Source organism: Xenopus laevis, chromosome 9_10L (genome assembly GCF_017654675.1).
Source record: "Xenopus laevis strain J_2021 chromosome 9_10L, Xenopus_laevis_v10.1, whole genome shotgun sequence".
Classification (NCBI taxonomy): domain Eukaryota; kingdom Metazoa; phylum Chordata; class Amphibia; order Anura; family Pipidae; genus Xenopus; species Xenopus laevis.
The window spans coordinates 96904123-96914156 of NC_054387.1; positions in this window are offsets into that span (position 1 = coordinate 96904123).

A 10034-nucleotide genomic window follows, 5' to 3' on the forward strand; every position below is an offset into this window, starting at 1 on the left:
CAAGACTAAGGGGCCGATTCATCAAGGGTCGAATATCGAGGGTTAATTAACCCTCGATATTCGACTAGGAATTGAAATCCTAGGATTTAGCGCAAATGCTACGATCGTACGATCGAAGGATTATTCCTTCGATCGAACGATTAAATCCTTCGAATCGAACGATTCGAAGGATTTTAATCCATCGATCGAAGGAATATCCTTCGATCAAAAAAACTTAGGCAAGCCTATGGGGACCTTCCCCATAGGCTAACATTGACTTCGGTAGCTTTTAGCTTTTTTTACTTCGAATCCTTCACTCGAGCTTGATGAATCGGCCCCTAATTTTACATCAATGGGCTGATTTTTGGCTGATATTTATCATTCTGTAGCTTTTTTTTCAAGCTGTTTAGCTGTGTACTACTCTTAAAAATACACTTATCCTTTCACCATTTAGCAATTCATGTTCTGCACTGGAATGATTCGTTCTAGTGTTGAAATGTATTGTGCAAATCCTTTCAATGTGCTTCAGGGAGTAGGGATTCAGGCATGTCTTAAAATAAACAAACGTTTCATATGGAGGTGAAGAAAAAAGTTACACAGTCAGTGGGGAATATTTGGAATTTTCTCCTTGTCCTTGTTCTACTGACAGATACAATATATCATAAAAATATATTTTGCATAATCATCTATTGGGTTCACTAGAAATACAACAACATATTTATTACTGTATCTGATGCAGAAAAATATATAAATGCATTTTCTTTGCAGGTGGAGATAAGGCTGATCTGTCATCTTCTGTGCCCTGTGTACACTGACAAGCATGGTATCAAGGCAAGTACAGAGCAGATTTTGGAACAAAAATTGATACTTTCAAGTTTTGTACTGAAAGTCACTTTGTATGTGCTGACTAGTGATGAGTGAATTTTTCCTGTCTCGACAAAAAATTCACAAAACAGCGAAAATTTTGCCAAACACATTGAAGTCAACGGGTATTTTTATGTGCGACAATTTTTACTCGCGCAACAATTTTTCTTGCTCCAAATGCATTAAGGGAGTTTTTTTTTGTGGCGACTTTTTTGTCCTGTACATTAGTCAAAGGGTGTTTTTTCTTATGGCGACTTTTGTCATAATGCATTAAAGTCAATAGGCGGTTTTTTCTCATGGGTTTTTCTTATGGGCATTTTTTCTTGGCAATTTTTATCCGCAGTTTCACAAAAAAATTTGCAAATGACAAATTTGGAATTTTGCTCATCACTAGTAAAGATGCTGTGCCTGATATTGCACCCAAAACTTTGTGATGAAGACAGCAGATTAGCCTTTGCTCTATCTGTTTTTTTATGCAGACAGAGAAAACACAGAATATGCCACTATCCTTAATGTATATTTGCTATATATAATTAGTAAAAAGTAGAAACAACCACTACTAACAGTTCAGGTTATTTGTTAGGCTTTTCAATGGAGTTTCAATGTCATTTTTTCAGTAGGCGTGCAATGCCTCTATACAGTCCCTATATTGGTTAACAAGCTGGACATTGTAAATGTTTATTTTATTTATGTTTTCCTAGCTTATAAAAACAAGATTTTCAATCACATTGAAAATAAATGGAACAATGGGATTTTTATTTTTGTGAATTTTTTTTCTATGACAAAACATGACTGAGACTATTCTGTCCAAGTCTTCTCCTAAAGGGTTTCTGTCATGAAAAAAAAACGCATCAGCTAATAGTGCTGTTCCAGCAGAATTCTGCACTGAAATCCAATGGAGCTAGACATGTTGTTAGCTTTCCAGGTCCCTCAGTAATGTGATAAACTTAAGTAACTCTTTACTGCTGCACTGCAAGTTGCAGTGAGTTAATATACCCCCCCTTCCCCCCCATGCAGCCGATCAATAGAACAGTGGGTATGTAACAAGATAACAGCTTCCTGACACAAATTAACAGTTCCTTGATTTATATGAAAATGGCACACAATACTAAAAGTCCAAGTCCTACTGTGACTCCTTCAGTTACATTGAGTTGGAGAAATAATAGCCTATATGAAAGCAGTTCCATCATGAAGTGCTGGCACTTGCTGATAGCACTGGATCAGGCAAAATGACCTAAGATGGCTGCCTACACACCAATATTACAACTAAAAAAAATACAATTCAGGAATAAAATTTTATATGGTAGTATGAATTATGGTAGTGTGAATTATTTGCAGTGTATACAATGTAATTTATAAATAAAAATGACCATAAAAATCATGACAGATTCCCTTTAAATATGATAGATAAACACAGTTGTAGATAAAAATGTCAGTTTTTCTTTCCGCAATTCTTTTTCTATAGAAGTCAACAGTAATAATTTCAAGCAACTTTATTTTCCCAGTTTATTTAAACATTTGGGATTTTCAGCCTCATTGAAGATGGAACTTTTTTTCCCGTGAAAAAATATATGAATGTTCTGATGCATTTTTTCTTAAACAAACTAACATTCGAAAAAAAAGTTGCATGAATTATGCTGCTTTTTTCACGCTTGCACTTCTTTCCCTTGAGTTAGAAAATTAGTAAATGGCCCTCCACATGAATAATACCTGAAAATGCAGGCAGGGAATTTTTGATTTTACTGGCCTTTAAAGGCTTATTAAATTACTAACCTTTTAAAGCTAATGGCAAATGGAACATGGTACTGCCATTGTCATAGATCCATTGGTGAAGTTAAAGAAGACACAAGGTTAACCTTTTGTTGTAATGTTCCTAACACACCTGTTTGATTCCTATCCAAAGCCATCTCAAATTCTTTCTAAACCAAAAAGCAGAAATAGAACTAGTGGATCAATTTTGCACAAAGAGTTTATTTCAATAAATAAGGGACAGATTTGATAACTGTATAAATGATGTTGCTTTTCAGTACTGGAGACCAAAACTGTATTACACCAGTGCTTCTGTGAATGTGTCTGACTTACACTAACTACTGTATATAAGGAATCTTAGGAATCTTTGAAAACTCCATGCTGATAACTTGAGTCAAGGACCTTTGGGCAAATTGGTGAGTCTACACCTCAGTATAACTAATTATTATCATTTTCATTCATCGTGTAATAAGAAAGGGAGAAACAGAGAGAGAGAGAGAGAGAGAGAGAGAGAGAGAGAAGAAGATGTACAGTATTCATCTTTTTATAAATCATAATGTTTATTTATTTAAAATTGCAATTACATTTGTAAATTTGAAGTTTAGAAGTGTTCAGTATTTAAAACTGGCAGAGGGATAAACAACATAAATTATTTGACTCCATTTTGTAGTAGGAACATTTTTTTATTATTTAATTTATGTAGGAAGCCACTAATTGAAAAAAAAGGAAAATAACAGAAATGGAATTCAAAAAAAACATTAGGCAAAAAACATACCATACATTTTATGAAAGTAAAAAAAAAAAAAATAGAACTTGACGGTATTGATAATTTAGTTACAGATGGTTCAAAAATATTAACTACGTTTGGTATAATCACAACTACATTTATAGATATATAAAGTCAATCTTAAATGCTATATAAATGCTATATAGAAAATCTAATTTTGGAAAGGAATGGCTAGAATTTTTCTTTTTGCAGAAATTTTTTTTTCCGTATTGGACGATTAAGACAAATACACTGCATTTGATTAAACTGCAATAACAAACAAGTTATGATAATGCAAAAAGGAACCTTACGGGGCATTTATGAGAAAAAGACATTTACATTAGAAGCGACTCCTACTAAGTTTGTTTCCTATTAAACATTTCAGGTAATTTGTTAGGCATTTCAAATGCAATCACTAAGCTGTCCCAGAAGGTTTGCAATTTCTCTCTTCAATAAAGAAAAATTAGTTAAAACCAGACACAGCAGTTCCCATATCAGTTAACAAGCCTTTAGGAGCCCTCTTAAACAGGAGTCTTACGATTTCTTTCCACCCTGCTGTTGGACAGATGGTCGATTTCATATAGAAACAATCTAACTCTTATTTTATTTTCATTTAGATTCAACCAAATAATACTGATTAGTAAACTAAATTAATGAGCTTAATGACATTTTATGCAACTGTACATAAAATATTTCAACAGAAGTAATGTTTGAATAATTTAAAGCATGCATCTACATGTTTGAGTAACCTGAAAATGCATATGTTCAGCTTGCTCATATAAACATAAAGACATATAGACGTGTGATGCATGCAAACCAAGGTGCACATATGCACCTGCTACTTTAAATTCATCAGTATTAGAAAATAATTGTGCTTGCAAAGCCTCAAAACTTGAGAGAGGTTTGTATGAAAAAAAATTAGAGGTTTGCATAAAAAATGAAGATGCTTTATGAAGCAGCATAACATTATTCTGTTTTCTGTGTTGTTAAAAATGTAGAATATAGTCATCACAATCCTTTGTGCTGCAGTCAGTTGGTAAGTGCCTAGTTTGACATAGAACCTATTACTTACTTTAATAAAGAGGAGGTTCATTAAGTTGCTGCCAATATCCTCTGCTTGAAAGGGTTTGCTCTTATCTCTCCTGCCTTTACAGAATCTTCAGTTCACACCTTCAGTGCAAGGACTACTGCCCCTTCTAATCTCCAATGGAGGAAGGGGAATAGGACAGCAGGAGCACTCTTGCTCTGTGATGGCAGATAAATTGTCAATTTTTCTTCTATTTAAGCAATAAACCAAATTATCACGGCTGCAACATAACATCAATGGTCTGACTTTAGTTAAAGTCAAATGTGTTACTTATCACAAATAAAATGGAGTCAGTTCCACATAAAAGCAGTAAAGCAGGGGGTACACATATATACTGAAAATTAGGGCACTGAAAAGATGTGTGTAAATACTACTGTATGTACTGTATGTACCGATTCTGTCTTTTTGGTTACTAGTCACTCAACCAGATAGCTATTGAAATTCAAAATTTAAGAAATCAGAACAATGAAAGATAAAAACAACTGCAAATTGCAAACATACTAAAGTTCTACCCCATTACAATTACTAAAATACCGTTTAATATACAAGGAACAACATATAGAGAAAAAGCAAAACACAGTTGTTTGTTCAGAGCTTTCTGGAAAATGTATTTTTTTAGATTATAGGTCCCATGATGCACTGATTTGTGGGAAAACCCTATAGGCATGCACCTAGAGAACAAGTTAATAGGAGCGGTAGACCTGCCACTGCTCATGGGGCAGCTGTGTTGTGTCTTTTGTAATGACACAACAGTAATGGATATGTTCTATGTTACTAAAGCGTGTGTGTAGTTGGTAAAGGATGGGTGATAATTAGAAAAAGATAAAATTAGGAATAAACTTGCATTTAAGAATCTACCACCATAAAACAGAATTATCTACCACCAATGACAAGTCTAATATCAATGCCTCTTAAGATTTTATTGGAAGCCTAACATCTATAATGTTTTGGGGAGACTGTCACTTTCCACAAAAGAACTCAAAGATCAGGTGAATGACAATCCATAAAAAGCCAAGGATATCTCATTTAAAACTTGGTCTGACAAAGACTGAAATTTTATTAAAACTTAATAATTCAAAAAAGGTAATACCTATACGGCAATATAAATATGGAGCCCATAAAGAAATCAGTGTGTCAGCAGGCAGTGATAAGTATCCATAGATATGTTAAATATAGTTTAGTGATTTACTCACCTATGTTTGAGAAAATATTTTTTTTGCAAGACCAAAACACTGGAATTTGAATATTTTAGAGCATTCTGCATAAAAGTTTTTCTGATAATAGATCCAATATCTTTATAATTTTTTTTTATTCTATAGCAAGTACATACTTGTGTTTTTTCTTAAAAAGTTTTATTCAGAACTCAAACACATTAAACCTGTCAACAACATTCAAGTGACAATTAGTTTGTCATTACTGACTTGGGAAAGATTTAAACTGATGAGCTATAGAAAATCCGTGTGCCAAAGCACAGTCATTACAATACACTTGTGTTACATTATATAAACTTTTCAAATACAAGGGCGAACTAAACTACCAAACTTATTAAAATGTCAAGGATCCAAGATGATTTGCAGTTAATACTAATCATTTATATGTTATGAAATTCAAAAAGCGTAAGCATGAAAAGAAAAAAAAGCATCTCAGTATCAAATGTAAACATCAGCATATATCAGTATGGTAGTAGAATGCAACCAAATTAAGTAGTGTAATATAACATCATGTTCCTTTGAGTGAATAGAAGGTGAGACAGAAGGTATCAAAACTTTTATGCAGATGTTTACCTAATATTTTTTCCCAAATAATTTTGATTGACGAATATTTTTCATCTAAAAGACAGTTGAGTGCTGAAGTTTTTAGTACCGTCTGAAAGGGGACAATAGGTCCTCCTCACCGAATTCCATCTGTTTCCTAAATTAGTCTTCCCACTAAAGCTACCATTTGAAAATTATCCAAATGATTGTTGCATTTAAAGCTAGATTAAAATCTTCAGGCGGTACTGAATTTAATTTGCCTACAACTTTTAAGATTTACAGTACAGTAAGTCCAAAAAAACAAATGTTATGTAATTTACACTTGACAGATGGAAAAAAGGGACAGGTACCCATTGGACACATAGTAAAAGGCTTTAAACTTGTTTTATTGTAAACAGTTGGGATAAAGTACCTAAAAAATACCTAATGAAATGGATTTGGCTCCAATTCCAAGTCCAAGTCCATATTTCTTTACAGAAAAATTAAGGAGATTTATCAAAGGTCAAATTGAGATTCCTAACATTGGCAGCATTAAAAATTTTGTTACATTGAATAACCTTTTCCTGACATTCTGGAAAAATTCGGGAATATTGGAAAATACTGTTACTTAAAAATAAAAAATATGATGCATATTTGTCAAAAAATGTCACCACTTGTAACACATGCAGCAGTAATCATCATTGCCCCTTATTATTTTCTTTTTGAAAAATGCGTGACCACAGTTTTATGCCATATACTTGCCAATAAACATCCTTAGGCTATTTGTGTAGGATGTTTTACTGGATAAAGATTTTTCTTCTAATAAATATTGACCTAAATGGATTCAGTGAATGCATGCCTTTCCATGATTATTACACCACTATACATTCAAAATTAAATTAGGGATTATATTATTACAGTATGTGCCTTGAATGGACAGCACGTTGGATAAAAAGTAGTAAAAAAATATTAATTTACAGGATGAGAGGGTAATTCAAATCCAAACAATGGAGGTTCTACCAACATACGTTTCGCTGAGGCTTTATCAAGGCAAAATGGACTCGCTTGTGCAAGGTTATTTAAAGCTTCTGTGTTGAGAAAATTGTGCGACAATTGTGTCACCAGTGACATTGAGGCACCCCATCAACACGTGACATACATGGAAGCTCAATCGTCGCACAACGATGATCTGATATCATGGATCAGCGTGCCTCCATTTTTTGGATATTAGAATTGATTCCAAACATTTGATTTTGTATTATTAATCCAATTGTAGATAGCAAATATTACTAGCCTTCCTTGACTGCATTTAAACCTTCTCAATTCTCGTTTGACTCTATGGCACTGAGGGATTTGTGGTCTTATAGGGAAGATTAGTTCTCCTCATTAGATAGAAAGATAACCATTGTGTTTGCAGTCCCCAGCATCCTACTTTCTCTCCATGGGGGTCCCAAGGCCTAGAAATACCAATCTGATAGAAGCTTCTTGGGATATCTCCACCTCTTCACTTTCTTCATTTTTCTGACTTATATTTCTTAAATGCTTGGTTTTTTAAAATTAGGAACTCATTTTCTAACACGTATCAGCACTAGCAATTTTCTTATAACCAATTCTATTTAATTTACTGAATCACTGGCAACCTGATGTTGCAATTAGGATTAGCACTAGCAATTTAATTCAAATTTATTTCATAGGTGTACGATTTAAAGTTTTAAATCACTTTAATTTATTAATGAGCTGACATGTATGTACGTAATTAATTGGCATGCAGCAATTTGGAGCATTGATAAAACACATATTAAATTAGCACAGGCACTTTAATCCATTGATTTTGTATTAAAAAATGTTATCAATTAATTACAACCATTAATGAATAACACCAATGACTATATAGTATCATTTTAGCACCCTTACTGCATTGGCACATAGCACTTTGTCAGTGGGTAGAGATCAAGAATTGGTTGTGGTTGGAGAGTGAATGAAATAATGTATAAACTACCACCATTGCATTTTATCATCATCTCTAACACAACTGGTTTGTTTTTGCTTGAATAGTAATTTGTACAGTTTTCCAATAGGTCATGGTGCTAAGAAAACTCAAGAAAGCTACATTAGAGATTAATTTATGTTTATGCAATTTGTAAAAATTTATGCAAAAATGTAATTGCATCTTTTCATGCTTTCTATAGAGTGATTGGTCAAAATGTTATTTTATTTAAAAAAAAACCTAAAAAAAACCTAAAAAAAAAACCTGCCTAGATGTTCAGCAAATTGCTCAAGGGTTTTTTGGTTGATTTTTTACACTGTTTTTCATCAGTATATTAACAAATTTTCGAAGTACTGCTCCAAAAACCTGATTTAGCTACTTATTACTCCTTACACCTTAAACAGTACAGGATCTGTTATCTGAAAACCTATTATACAGAAAGCTCAGAATTATGGGAAGGCCAATCACCCATAGATTATTTTTTAATAAAGTAATTCATATTTTAAAAAAATATTTCCTTCTCTGTAATAATAAAACAGTACCTTGTACTTGATCCCAGCTAAAATATAATTTAAGCCTTACAAAAGGCCAAACAATCCTATTTGATTTGTTTAATGTTTATATTATTTTTTTAGTGATCCAAATTAGAGAAAGACCCCAAAACCCATTTCCGAAACATTTTTGATAGCAGGTCCCATACCTGTGCTGAAATTTCATTATGTAAAATAATGATATAATATTCATTATGTATAAGTGTATATTTGCCAATTTTATTTTAGAAAGATTAATGCTATTTACAATTATTGCAAATGGACAATGTACAAGAAGGTAAATCTTTTACATGCAAATTACACTTCACCTCTGTGTTTGTGTTGTCTAGTGATTCGTCATTATCCATGATTTATTTTACCCATATATTAATAAATTCAATTTGTAAGGGACACAAAAAAATTGTATAAATTAACAAAAATTTTATTCTGGAGATTAAAATGCAGTAAGTATGGTACAATCAGTCAGTAATACAGTACATATAATCATCAGAATTTGTTGTGCGTGTTGCATTTTCAAAATTCTCTTTAGATGTAAGGTAAAAACAATCTAAGCATTGATTTTTTATAACCAAACTGTTGTTTAATATTGTGACATGCGTTTATCCTGCAATTGAAAATAACTTTTATAATAGGAATAGCATATTAAAGACAAAAGAAAACTTAACAAGATATATCGAAATGCTGGAATAGTTGTACAGCAGCAATTTTTCCAGTAAGCTTAGCACTGTTTGCTGAGTTTTGCACTATCAAGCTATTAGTAGGCTGGTCAATGCATTGCTTTATGAGGCAATTATTTCAGCACACTGTATTCAAAATATACATTAGAACTTAACCTTCTGAATCTTGAAGCACCATTTTTATCACCCAACATTAGAAAAGTGTTAGAGTCAGCATTTTACCAATTTTTATTACCCAGAATCATTTAATAAAGAATTGTGCTGCTAACTTCACATCTTCATGAATTTACACAGTGTGTTATATGTTAGAATTGTCAGTTAGAAAGCAGAAGTAATAAAAACATGTTATTTTTTCCATTTATAAGCATCTCACTTATGGAAGCATACATCGTGTATAGAATATGTGCCTGAAAACAGAAGTAAACAAATTCTAACTTTCTTAAAGGGGACCTGTCACCTGAAAAAATTATTCCAAATCCTATTTTATGACATTAGTCAAGAAAAATAAACTTTAATTACATGGTTTAAATTATTTGAATCTTGTTTCCTTTTGTCTGGGAATTCATAATTATAACAAGCAGGCAGGAGCCATTTTGTGGACACTGCTATTAAGACAAGCCTTGCATCATCTCAGAATCTTG